General features: G+C 35.4%; 1 protein-coding gene across 4 annotated transcripts in view; it reads left to right on the top strand.

Annotated features, from left to right (window-relative positions):
- Positions 1 to 14,931, top strand: part of HMGN3 (high mobility group nucleosomal binding domain 3) — a 74,303-nt gene that overhangs the window by 50,237 nt on the left and 9,135 nt on the right. The window lies entirely within an intron of this gene.

Raw genomic sequence — 14,931 nt, 5'->3', positions numbered from 1 at the left:
AAGAAAAATTTTCAGAGATGGAAAAGACCTCTCTCTGTAGTAAGATAGTGGAAAAGATGTTAAATTACTTTTTGAAGCCTTTTATTTTTACCTAAAATCATGTATACCTAAACTGAAAACCATATAAAGACATGAAATAATGGATATATTCATTTTATAAGTGAGAGGAGAGATTCAATGATTAGACCAGCTGAAGAAGAAGCCTTCCCAAAAAGGCAAAGGTCTGGATTGGGGAAGAAACAGAGAATCCAATAATGCTTAAATGTGACTTTCATCAGAAGCATTTTAAAATTTCCTGAAAAATCAATAAATAAAACAAAAATCAGAGAATTCTATTATAATCATGGAAAACATTATCACCTATTGCTAGGTACTGTGGACTGTTACCAGACTGGAATGGAAAAAGTTCCTACCCTTGACTGTAGAACCTAAATAATGTTTAAGACAACAAGCACCAAGTAGCTAAAGACATGCACATGTCTTACATATACTTATTAGACTCATATAAACTCTTGAACTATAAGGGGTAAAATTTAGGGTTGGACTGAATATATTTTTAGTTGGTCACCAGGGATTTAAATTCTAAATCCCAATGAAATACTGAAGTCAGAATGGAATTTTATGGTGGTTTATTTATAATAGAAGGAAGAAATTAAGAAATGAGAGAGAGGAAAAAGGGAAGGAGAGCTGCTCCGGTCTGGTCTGAACCAAGCAGAAGTTCTCCTCCAAGGTCTCCTCCAAGAGATGGGCCTCTCCAGAGGCTTGTACCTCCAGAAAATCGAGGGAAAGGGGAGTCAGCCTTATCACTCACTATGTGACTGTCTAAGGGAAGCAGTCTGAGGTTTCATGCTTGAGCTCCTCCATGCTCAAGTTCCACCACTGCCAAGTCCCTCTCACAGGAAGTGACACAAAATATAAAGGCAGTTCCTTTGGCATCACTTCCTGTGTCTTAAATGTACCAATGGTGGCTTAAACTTGGCTTTGGATGGCCCAGGGGGTCAGTCAGTTGTTTCTGATTTGTCACTTGCTAGCACACACGGGTCATAGACCTTCCTCCCCCACACTTAATCCTTAAGTGGGGGTGTATACATTCCTGGTTGCTAAAATTCTAAAGACTAATCAGGGTGGAGTAAATATAAAATTCACAGTAAATATAAAATTCCCAAATACATAGTTTTTTCATATGACAGTTAAAGATATAGAGGAGTTAATGATGATTAGCTCTTTATCAGAGAAAACATGTATATGAGTTTATATAACATATATGTATACATACGTACATACATATATATAACTGACCAGTTAAAACCCTGAGTTGTACAGAGACATCATAATTCCCCTAAATCAATAATAATTAGAGAAGCACAAATTAAAATAGCTTGAGTTCCATCTCATACAGATTAGATCATCAAAGATTACAAAAAAGGAAAATGATCAACAAAAAAGAGGAGTTACAGGAAAACACAAATATGTGAATGGATTGTTGGTGAATTTATGAACTGGCCTCACCATTCTAGAAAGCAATTTACAACTAGTCTAAAAAGCTATTATACTCTGCCTTAGCCATATCACTACTAGAACCAGGCATGGTGGTTGCAGGATGCAGGGTAACTGGCAGGCAGGTAACTGTGGGGGTGAGTGAGGGGGATGTCTGTCCCCAGTGTGTGTGAAGACATCTCTGGGCAGAGAAGGTGGATGGGAACAATTTGTTCCAGCGACCATGAAGGCGGCTGAAGCAGGCCTTGTGAAGCGCAGAGAGCTTGGTCGGACGTAGACAAGGTCCTCCACTGCCTCCTAGGCCATCCCCAGCCATCCTGTCTTTTGTCCTTTGATGACTCTGGAATAGTGAGTGAGACCAACAACTTTGGACAACTCTGCCTCACTTAAATTCAATTCATATGCAAGTTAAGACACCATCACCCTGTGATATCTTTAGTCCTCTTTGAAAAAGAAGAGCAACAACTAAATTTCTGACCCAAAAAGATCAAAGAAAGAAAAAAGGATCCACATGACAAAAAATTTATATCAGCTCTTTTTGGGGTGATAAGGAACTGGATACTCAATGGGGGATGCCTATCAATTGGTGAGTGGCTGATGAGTTTGAAAGAATACTGTTGTGCTGTAGCAAATAATGAAGGGTTAAGGGCAGCTAGGTGGCTCAGTGGATAGACAGCCAAGTCTGGAAATGGAAAGTCCTGGGTTCAAGTGTGACCTAAGACACTTCCTAGATCCTAGCAAATCACTTAATCCCATTTGCCTTGCCTATACCACTCCTCTGCCTTGGAACAGATATTTGCTATCAGTTCTAAGACTGAAGGTAAGAGTTTAAAAAATAATAATGAAGGGTACTTCCCACCTCTTGAGAGATAGCTCATAGTACAGATGAGACTTTTGTTTTGGGGACATGGCCATGTCAGAATTTTTTTGTTTGATTGTACATTTTTGTAACAGAGCTTTTGGATTTGTTTGTTTTTTGCTTTCTCAGTAGAAGGGTGGAATGGAGAGAAGATAGATCTTCATTTGAAAATAAAATTTAATTTTAAAAATAGAAATGATGAAAGGGATGGTTTCAGAAAAACCTGGAAAGACTAGTATAAACTGTGAACAGATGACCAGAACCAAGAGAATTATGCAACAACAACATTGTAAAAACAGTCAACTTTGAAAGACTTGGGAAACTCTGGCCAACCACAATTCTAGAGGGCTTAAAATGAAATATGCTACCACCTCCTGATGGAGAGGTGATGGGATTCACTGTAGTCTGAGACACAATTTTTTTTGGACATAGCCAATGAGGGAATTTGCTTTGCTTCACTATACAGTTCATGTTTGTAGTAGGGGTTTTGCTTTTTTTCCTTTCTCAATATGAGGAGAATGAGATGTTTCTTCATTTGAAAAAGTTTTAAAAAATTAAATTGTAGCATCATAGATGCAGAAAAGAAAAGAAATTCAAACTTTATCTGGTCTAACCCCTTCATTTTTTTTAAATTAGAAAACTGAGTCCCAGAGAGGCTAAGTGATTTGGACTACATTATTTGATTTTTGGAAGGTTCTTGTGACCATCGAATCCACTCTATATGCTCCAAAAAAAAGTCTCTAATAATAATAGTAATAATAACATAGAGTCATGCAAAGAATTAACAGGATTATAAATGAGTTTTCAGTCCAATACTCTCATTCAGTTTGTTAAAAAAAAAATAGTCATTTTATTCTCATATTCAGTAATTTGAAAAACATTTAATATAAAAAAATATCAGGATAACACTTGTCCTTGGGTTCTTTCTATCAGAGTTCTATCAAAAACTTTAAGAACAATGAGTTAACCATAGTAATAATAATAGTAATCATAATATTATAAGCCACAGGCTATTAACAAAACACTGCGCCCATCAGCCTGAAGCTATTATGGAAAAAAAGTAACACTCCCTTATCAAAAAGAAGGAAGCGCATTAATATATTGTTATGGAATATGATGAAAAAGGTAAAAAACTTACAGGTAATTACAGAAATACAGAACTGCCTTATTAGATATATCAAATTAAACTAAAAACTATTTGCCTCCAGATGGAACTCATGAAATTGCTGAAATCCAAGAGTGGAATCAGAAGGCCTTCCATGGGTGACATCTACCCAAACTTAGCCAATATTAAGTTGAGAAAGAAACATTGAGCATATAGCTGAGTCTTACAGAAGGGTTTGTGATGGCAACTTGGATACAGGTCATTGCCACAAAAAATTATGGAAGCATTATCTTGTCATCCTTAAGGAGCCTAGACTTAGTGATCAATGTAGATTATTCAAGGAAAAAGTAGAAATTATGCAATATATCACTATAGGCTGAGGGCTAGAATAAATACTAAAGATAATAAATAACAATGCCTTTTATGAACTGACAGATGAAATATTCCATATTCAAAATACAGACCTTAAAATATCCTTGAGACATCAACAAATCAACCACTAGAGCCAGAATATTATTTTTTTAAGTTGTATTTTTTATTTTAAAAGAAAATTTTATTCCTATATTTGCTCTTACATTGCCTTCATTTCTGAGTGTATTCCTTCCCCCTGCCCCTTTTAGAGAACTATCTTTTATAATAAAGATTATTTATTTATTTTTAAGCTCTTACTTTCCATCTTGGAGTCAATATTGTGTATTGGCTCCAAGACAGAAGAGTGGTAAGGGCTAGACAATGGGGGTCAAGTGACTTGCCCAGGGTCACGCATCTAGGAAGTGTCTGAGGTCAGATTTGAACCTAGGACCTCCCATCTCTAGACCTGGCTCTCAATCCACTGAGCCACCCAGCTGCCCCCTATAATAAAGATTTTTTTAAAAGAGAACAAAAGGAAGTTAAGCAAAACTAATCAGTACATCTAAGAAGTCTGGCATTAAATGACATGTTCCACATCCATAGTCTCCCTCCACTTCAAAAAAAAGCAAGGGGATGCCTTCTGATGTCTCTTTGAGGAAAAGCTTGATCATAATTATTCATCATTCAATTTTGATTGTTTTGTTGTTCTTTCTGTTGACATTGTTGAGATAAATAACAGTTATTTAGAATTTACTGAGAGGACCAACTAGGTAACTCAGTGGATAAGAAAGCCAGGCCTAGAGACAAGAGGTCCTGGGTTCAAATTTGATCTCAGACACTTCCTAGATGTGTGACCCTGGGCAAGTCAGTTAACCCCATTGCCTAACCCTTACCACTCTTCTGCCTTAGAACTAAAACTGTTGCTTCTAAAACAGAAGGAAAAGGTTTAGAAAAAAAAACTTACTGGGCCTTGTGCTAAGCTGAGGGGATACAGACAGAATCAAGAAATGACAATTCCCTACCATTAAAGAGTTTATATTCTAACAAGAAAAGATGACGTAAAGAGATGAAAATGGGGAACTCCTTCTGAAATAGTGGTCAGGGCAAGCATGGGTCAGGAGAGCAGAGCCTCAGGGCAGCGGTATTACTAGGATAGCAAGGCAGCTAATGAGGAAAAGAAACATCATAATCATTAAGTGTATTATTATCCTGGATTTCTTCACTCCGCATCATGTCTTTACAGGCTGCTTTGATGTATCATATTCATCATTTCTTACAGAACAATAATATTCCATTACATTCATGAACCACACAGCTTGTTTTTGCCATTGTCTGGTCAATGGGCATCAACTTTTTCTCTTATTTTTTACTACTCCAAGACAGTGGCTTCTCTTTATATTCAATATCTATAGGGACTTTCTTTTTTATTCTTGACTTCTTTGAGAGGTGTGACTTATAGTGGGAACTCTGAATGGAAAAGTATGTAAACTTTTTCAGTCATATTCTTAGAAAAATTCCCAATTGCTTTCCAGAAAAAAACTAGTGTGTTATTACTCTATAGACCCATCTGTTACCCATAATCATCTGGATAAAATATTGATCTATAAATATTTGAGTTTCTTAAATAAATGTCACCATAACAAATACTCATTATCTATGAACTATAGAAAAAGAAAGGGATAAAGATTGGGACTCTGATTTGTTTCACAGGAAACTCTCAGAAAAGAAATTTCTTCTGTCAATTCAGGTCTTCTATAACTTATATTCTTAAAGAATTATAAAGATTCCTCAGATGTGATTTTCCTAGAGTTACACCTGTGTATAATTGAAAATCTGTTACCCTAAAAAAAAGAACTACATTTCCCAGGAGCCCACTGACTTCCTGTCCTTATTTACTTCCTGTAGCCAGAGGATATTAGGCAAGGACTTGAAAGGTCCTACCTCTTTACTTCTGGTCCCGAGCTTGGTGGTGGTAAGGCAAGTGTTTGAACTGGCTGATCGGCCATGGGCACGTGGTCTTTATTTTGTATCTTCTTATATTCCTTAATTTCTAATGATCATTTAATAAACCTTACAAAATATAATATTTTTATTATTAGAGATGTAACTTTAGATTTTATACCTACATGTACACACTTAATATATGTGAAACCTGGGACTTGAATCCAGGTCTTTGTGTCTTTGAGACTAGCTTTCTATCTTCTAAGCCACATTGTCTCTTCTGAGATAGAAAACCTTTCAAAATATGGAGTCCTCACAGAAGAAATGAGAATGTTGTGAGAGCAGGGTGAAGAAATGTACATATCATCTTTAATATTCTATCTGCTATCAAAAGCAAGGATACTTTTAGTGAACTTGAAAGCATTTGTGTTCCAACACTTTTATTCAGTTACAAAAAGTAATTATTTTACCCAGTTGTACACTAGTCTGCAGAACATTAAATAGAAAAAAATAACAGAATAGTGGCTTGTCACTGGATTGCTTCTTCCCATATTCCATTGAGGGGAAAGAAAGATAAATGAAATTAATAACAAAAATAACAATAGCTAGCATTTGTACAGCTTTAGGTTATGAAAAGTACTTTATGTACATGATCTCACAACAACCATATGAGCTAGGCCCTGTTATTCTCATTTCACAGATAAGGAAACTGAGGGCCACAGAGGCTAAATGACTTGCCCAGGGACACACTACTAAGTGGGACTGGATTCAAAGCCAAGTCTTCTGACTCTAACTCTATTCACAATTCTGTAACATTCCTGATAAATGGAGAACCAGCTTTTTCTTGAAGACCCTAAATTAGGGAGAACATACTTACTCCAAAGACAGCCCGTTTCACTTTTGGACAGCTATCATCTTAAGGAAGTTTTTCTTGACCTCAAGCCTAAATTTACATCATTTCAGCATCTTCTCATTGCTTCTAGCTCTGCCCTATGAAGTCGAACAGAATAAGAGTAATTCCTCTTTTCTGGGACAGACTTTCAAATCCTTTTTGCTAATATTAAAAAAAAAAAGTCAGACTCAGCGACAAGAATACAAGGACTTCCAGATTAGTGCAAACTGGTGATCCATTTCTACCAGTATTATGTCTCTGACCATGGCCCCAAGAAGCATTTTTAGGAAAAGCAGGACAATTTCCTTTCTATGCTGTTGTCTTCAAAATTTATTAGGGTTTTAAATAATCATATCCCAATATTACTAAAGAATAGTTAATGCTTTAATTTCCTTGAAAGAAAGCTCAAAAAATTAAGTCACCAGGCAGATCTCCAAAAGCAACATAAGATGACAGTGTGAGCATTCCACAATTCTGAAAAGTGGAAAATTCACTCAGAAAGCCATTTTTCATCTACACAACTGGTTTCACTGTTTTTTTTTCTATATGCATGTGGTGTATTTTAATTCCTTGAATTGGCCATTTGTTATGGCATTGAGTACACAGTTGTTGGTTGTAATTAGAGAGATCTTCCACCACAAATTCCCTGAGATTTGAATAGTGGCATTGCTAAGATAAGTATATTCCCACTGACCTTCATAAATAAATATTCATAAACAGATATCTTGATTTGGCTCCAAATTTAATTCCATATATTAAAAGCTGCTGGGGTCCCAGAGACTCCAACTGCCGTGACTTGTCTTCATCTGCAACTGTCAGTCGGTCAGCTAGCTAACACTTATAAGTGTTTCCAGGAGGCCAGGCACTGTGCCCAGTATGAGGGATACCAAGAAAAGCCCCAAATGCAAAAACAGAAAACAAAAGTCCCTGTTCTGATGAAGCCCCAAATCTAATGGAAACAGAAGGGGTTGTCAAGGCTATCTAATTTCTGCTGACCTTGTGAAAGATGCATCACTGCCAAATCTTCTTAGTGTTCTTTGTAGCCCAAAATGACTGGCATCTCAGCAGTGCAGCCTGGCACGCAGACCCTGCAGAGAGGACTCACAGGACAAGGGAAAACTCAGATATGTAAGGAAAGGCACACAAGGAATTTCCAAGTCCCAAAGCTACACTGCTCTGCTGTGATGAGGTCCCTCATTTCTCTCATTCCTCTATAATTCTACCAGGTTCTGCTTAAACAGCATAATGAAGACTAGTTGTTTGGTTTTTAATGTGTTCTTTTTATTTCCAGTGAGCAAAAATGTATCCTTCTTTCTTCCCACTGCTTCTCCCCTCTATTAAAATTTTAAAATTTATATATAATGTATTTAATAAATATATTTATAATTAATATAGTTCATAATATGTTGTGTATTTATATAAATGTATTTTATATAATTATATAAAATGTATTTTGTTTTATAATATATTATATATAATTAACAGCCCCTCTATTAAAATTTGAAATGTTTGTATATAATATATTATATAACATATAACATGTTTAATAAATATGCATTTATAATTAATATATTTTATAATATATTATATATTCCTATAACTATATTTTATGTAAAATTTATTTGTATAGTGTTTATTTTGTTTTATAATATATTGTATATAATTAATAAATATGTATGATATAATAAATTAAATGAATATGAAAATTTTAAAAGTAAAGAAAAAATGAAACTCTTATTTACAAATAGGTATAATCAAACAAAATAGATTCCCCCATTGTCCATTTAGAAAAATCTGTCTCATTCTGTATCGAGCCCGTTACCTCTCTTTCAAGAGGTAGGTAGCATGCTTCATCATCAGCCCTCTGGAATTATGGTTGAACATCACATAAAGTCCTTCAAAGTTGAAGACTAGTTTTGAAACTAGCAATGTAAGTCATGCTTCTCCCTGCCCTCTTGTACTAGCTGAAAGAAACTTCAGCAAGGGAATAGAGGTTGATGCTCCCTCTCTCTAGGCCTCTGCCACTGTCTTGGCCCCAAACTCCAAAAGCTCAGTTGCAGTGGCTTATCTAATGTTCTGACATGAACAATATATCTCAAATTTTACTTAGAAGCAAATATAAAACCAATCTATCTCGAGAAACTGAAATTAGAGGTGATTTAGTTCACTTCCCTACCTTGTGGATGAATTCCCTATAATCCATTTAAATCAAACCCAATTACACAAATGCTATCAAAATCAAAGCATCTGTGATTTTTTAAATTTTCTACATTCCATTGAACATTTGGTATATTTTAAGTCATACCTGTACCAGCCAAATTACAATTCTATGAAAGACTGAGAATGCTCTCGGATATTTATCACAATGAGATTTGACTTGTATCTTCTTTTGTATCTACAATATAGGTCCATATAGTAAGCACCATCTGAGATCATTTTGATGGTAACCTCTAATAGACTTCATTGTATAAAAGAAAATCAACAACTAGTTATTGAGAACAGCATCATCTAGCACCTTACTGTGTGATTACAAACGTCATAGGTTATAGTGCCTAGCTGTCTAGAAGAACCAAAGTTTAAGAATATCTCAAAGGCTCAAGTAAATTTTTGCATTAATTGATACATTTTTACCTTCTAGTATTTTAATCAATCCTCAGGGCTTTCTTGAGATTAAAAAAAATGTCAGTAACAGACAAAAACTGAAATTGATGATAACTTTTTTGCACCTCTGTCCCTTTTCAGAATACTGAAAATATTTGATTAGCAGTAGGGAGAAATGCTATCCATGTTAATTTACCTATTTAGTTTCATGCCAAACTACTAAAGAATTCATTTATAAAGCTGGAAAAATAGTAATATAATTCATCTTGAAGAACAAAAGGTCAAGGATATCAAGGAAATCAATGAAAAAAATGTTAAGGAAGGCTATCTAGCAGTTCCAGATTTCAAATTGTATTACAAAGCAGTAATCATCAAAACAATCAGTGCCATCTAAGAAATAGAATGGTGCATCAGTGGAATAGATTAGGTATGTAATACACAGCAATAAATTACTATAGTCATCTAGTATTTGATAAATCTAAATATCCAAGATTTAGGGGTAAGAATGCAACATTCAACAAAAATTGTTGGAAATACTAGAAAACAATTTGGCAGAAACTAACATCTAACACTGTATAGCAAAATAAGATCAGAATGGATTAAATGATTTAAATATAAAAGATAAGTAAATTAGGGGAGCATGGGAAATTGTACCTGTCAGATCTATAGATAAGGGAAGAGTTTATGGCCAAATAAGAGGGAGGGAGGATTACAGGGAGTAAAATAGATCATTTTGATTACATGAAATTAAAAAGGGGTTGCGCAAATAAAACTAATGTAGTCAAAATTAGAAGGAAAGCAGGAAACTAGGAGGAAATTTTTGTAATAAATTTCTCCAATGAAGACCTCTGTCTCAAATATATAAAGAACTGAGCCAATTTATAAAAATATAAACTACTTCTCAATTAATAAATGGTCAAAAGATATGAGCAGGGAGTTTTTAAAAGTAGAAATCAAAGCTAGTGTGATAGTCACATAAAAAATTACTGATTAGAGAAAGGCAAATTAAACCATTATGAGATAGTAGTTCACCACCTGTCAGATTCACTAACATGACAAAAAAGAAAAATGACAGATATTGGCAAGGAGGTGGATAAATTAGGACACTAATGCAGTAGTTGTGAACAAATCCATTCTGGAAAACAGTTTGGCACTATATTTAAAGAGCCATAAAACTGTACATACTCTTTGATCCAGCAATACCTATTAGGTTTGTATCTCAAACAGATCAAAAAAGGCAGGCAGGGACTTTAGGGAGGAGGATTGATAAGTACAAAAATATTTATAGCAAGCAGCTCTTTCTGTGGTGGCAAAGAATTGGAAATTGAGGGGATGTCCATTGACTGGGAAATGATTGAACAGCTTGCATATGGTTATAATGGAATACTATTGTGCTATAAGAAAAGATGAATAGGATAGTTTCATGAAAAGTTTGGGAAGACTTAGATGAACTCATGAAAAATGAAATGAGCAGAACCAGGAGAACATTGTACACAGTAACCGCAATATTGTAGGGATAATCAATTATGAAAGACTAAATCTGAACAATTCAGTGACCCAAGAGCTCCTGATGAAAAATGCTATCTACCTCTAGAGAGAAAATTGATAAACTGAGTGCAGATTGAGGTTAATTTTTTTTCACTTTATATTTCTTGCTTTTCTTTAACAACATGGTTAATATGGAAATATTTTCTGCATGATTTCACACATATTATTGATATTATATTTGCTTGCCTTCTCAATGAGTCAAGGAAGGACTGTAAGGAGTGAATTAGAAGCTGGAAATGTATTTAAATGAGTATTCTAAATAAATTTATTTTTTAGAGAAATCTAATGTTGAGGAAAAATCATTTCTAGTTATTATATTTCATATCTGTTAAATAATCCAGTTGTTTATGCTATCATATACTTAGAACTGAAATGACTTTACAAATCATTGAATCCAACCCCTGAATTTTACAGATGAGGCAAATGAGTCCCAGAGAAGTGAGATGACTTGCTCCAAAGTCACACACAAATACACACACACACACACACACACACAAAGTGTAGAGTCAAGGTTTGAACCCAGGTCTTCTGCTTCCAAATCCTGATTCCTTTCTACTGCAACCTCCTTAAAGCTGACTTAGCTTTAAAAGACTAGAGATTTTCAGGAGACAGATTTTCAAGAACCTAACCACCCAACACCCTGGCTGACTTATAAGTCAAAGGCCTATCATAGCATCCAGTGTTTGCATATTAAAGGAGATTCCCTTATGATAATTATGAAAAAGAAAGGTAGAGTTTAAAAGGGTGAGAAGTTTTGAGCAAGGACAAGTAAAAAAAATTTTTTTAATAGTAGAAAGTTTAGCTTTTTAGAGAAATTCTTTCTTATTTTCATGTCCCAGGCTTTTTTACATTTTGAAATTCCAATAACCTTGAATTGTCAGAATAATAGTAAGCTCATTGGATCATTAGGAGAAGTCAAGTTCTATAGAAAAAAATGCTTTGTTGGGAACATTTCTTCTCCAGAGCCTTTAGGACCCTTACATTATCTTCCTGTACAGCTTACTCCTTATGTCACTTAGAGAGGTGACAATGGCAGCAAGAGTCACAATTTATTAATATGTTTTAATTTAACTGATCTTCAATCTGAGTAAGGCCAGATAGGTAACATAAGAAACAATGAATATAAGGAATGGGAATAATAATAGTTCCTTACTTCCTAGGATAGTGATGAAGATCAAATGAGGTAGTATTTGTAAAGTGCTAAAACTTAATAGGGACTTAATAAATTAAGTGCCTTAATAAATAAGCAATAAATGCTTGTTTCTTTTCCTCTTGTGATTTCTGTTCTTGTGTTTATCAAATATTGGACTATTATGTTGACTAGTTTCTGGTTCATTTATGTAGCCTAAAAAAAAAAAGTTGCTTTTTTTCTACGACTAAGATCGAATAGTTTTACTAATTACTACTTTATAGCATAGTTCGAAACTTTGTAATGCTAGGCCTCCTTCCCATTATTTTCCTTGGGATCCTTGACTTTTTGTTCCTCAAAATGAATTTTAACATCATTTTATCTAATTCTATACAGTAACTTCTTGACAGTTTGATTGATAGAACACTAAATTTATAGGTTAATTTACATAGTATCACCATTTTTATCATATCATTATGACCCAGCCATGGGTAATGAATCTCTCTCCAATGATTTATCTTCTTTTGCAAAGGGTATTTTGTAAATCTGTTTGTAGAATTACTCTTAAATTCACTGATTTGTAAGTAGCATGTCTGTTGTTTACATGTGCCTTTGAAGATGCATAGTGTGGCATATGAGAACCATTTTCTTTAAGTAGCTTAAATATTCCCTCTGCCAGCCTATTTATTATATTAATTTGTACTGTCCATAAAGAAAGTACTTTGCTCTATGAAGATAAACATCCCTGTCTAAATAAGCACAAAATCAAAAGTAGTGGGGTACACATTTTAGGCTGGATGTGTGATTTCTTGGATAGTGGACAGTTCTGGTGAGCACAGCCTCTACCATTACAGATCAGCCTGTGTCTTGTCACTTAAGTCTTTTTTAAAATATTTATTTATTTATTTAGAATGTTTTTCCACAGTTACATGGTTCATGATCTTTCCCTCCCCTCTCCCAGAGCTGACAAGCAGTTTCACTGGGTTGAACCTATTCACCTAAGTCTGAAAGGGTTGTCAGGGGCACTGAAAGCTTTTGGATATTGGCTTTCTTGTTAGACTGTCAGTTTCTTGAGGGTAGCTACTTTCTTTTCCTTTTTTTTTTTTTTGGGCTCAATCCGGGATGAGACCTGAACACAGGTCTTCTTGACTCTGAGATCTGCTCTCCACCTACATTGCCATGTAGCCTCTCATCCTAACCTTCCTGTCCAACTGGGAAGAAAGAAAGAAAAGTGAAACCATCCTTGCCCTTCAGAAGCTAATAATCTACCTGATGAACACCGTCTGTACACAGAAAGTAAATCCATTACAAAGTAATTTCAAGATGGAGAAAGTACTCACATTTGGGAGAATCAGCCAATCTTAGTAGGTATGAATAGAGCACAGGGTCTGGAGTCATGAAGACTCAGCTTCTTGAGGTCAAATCCAGTCTCAGACACTTACTCGCTGTATGAACCCTTGGAAAGCCACTTCACTTTGTTTGCCTCGGTTTCCTCATCTATAAAATGAGCTGGAGAAGGAAATGGCCAACCATGCCAGTAACTTTGCCAAGACAACCCCAATGGGATTGTGAAGAGTAGCACACAATTGTAGAGCAACAACACTGTGTGTCAGGCACCATGCTAGGTGCAAGGGGTACAAATGTGGCCCTTCATGTGCATCTGTAGGTGTATACAAAATAAATGGTTGGCATTCTGGATGGCAATTTGGAACTATGCCCAAAGGGCACTAAAAGACTGTCTGCCCTTTGATTCAGCCATAGCACTGCTGGATTTAAACCCCAGAGATCATAAGGAAAAAGACCTGTACAAGAATATTCATAGCTGCGCTCTTTGTGGTGGTAAAAATTGGAAAATGAGGGGATGCCCTCCAATTGGGGAATGGCTGAACAAATTGTGGTATCTGTTGGTGATGGAATACTATTGTGCTCAAAGGAATAATAAAGTAGAGGAGTTCCATGGAGACTGGAACAACCTCCAGGAAGTAATGCAGAGCGAAAGGAGCAGAACCAGGAAAACATTGTACACAGAGACTGATATACTGTGGTACAATCAAATGTAATGGACTTCTCTACTAGCAGCAATGCAATGATCCAGGACAATTCTGAAGGATTTATGAGAAAGAATGCTGTCCAGAGGAGGAACTGTGGGAGCAGAAACACAGAAGAAAAACAACTGCTTGATCACATGATTTGATGGGGATATGATTGGGGATGAAGACCCTAAACGATCACCCTAGTGCAACTATCAATAATATGGAAATAGGTCTTGATCAATGACACATGTAAAACCCAGTGGAACTGTATGTTGGATATGGGGGAGGGCAGAGGAGGGGAGAGAAAGAACATAAATCATATAACCATGGAAAAATATTCTAAATTAATTAAAGTTTTTCAATGAAAAAATAAAAAAAAAACAAATGGTTGGCATTTTGGGAAAGGTGTATTTATGTAGAAAGTGGTATTTGAGCTGAGTCTTTTAGGAAATTAGGGATTCTGAGAGACCGGGAATTCCAGGTGTGAGGGACACAGCCATTTGCAAAAGCTACAGAGGCATGACGTGATAGTTTTTCCAAGGGCTTTAGATGCCATACAGGAGTGTATAATTGATTCTTAGAGGTAAATAAGGAGCCATTGAAATGTATCAAGTAGAAAAATAATGTGATTAGATATAAGCTTTCAGAAAATCACTGACAGCTGTGTCTAGAATAAATTGGAATAGAGAGAAACTAGAGGCAAGGAGGCCAATTAGAAGACTATTATAGAAACCCAAGCTAAATGAAATGAGGACCTAAACTAAAGTGGCAGCTTTGTGAATAGAAAGGGACAGATGCTAGAAATCAGTTAATCAATAGGTATTTATTTATGTGCTTAGTGTATTCCAGGCATTGTGTTAAGTGCTAGGCCTTGCAAGTACAAAGATTGAAATAATCCCCATTTGCAATGATATTTGACATGCGGACTGAAAGAGAGTTGAGAAGTCAAAGATGTGCTCATGTGCCTGGAAGAAT

This window comes from Monodelphis domestica, chromosome 2 (assembly GCF_027887165.1).
Source record: "Monodelphis domestica isolate mMonDom1 chromosome 2, mMonDom1.pri, whole genome shotgun sequence".
Classification (NCBI taxonomy): domain Eukaryota; kingdom Metazoa; phylum Chordata; class Mammalia; order Didelphimorphia; family Didelphidae; genus Monodelphis; species Monodelphis domestica.
The sequence above is the reverse complement of the archived record's forward strand: the minus strand, read 5'-3'. Positions and strand labels throughout refer to the sequence as shown.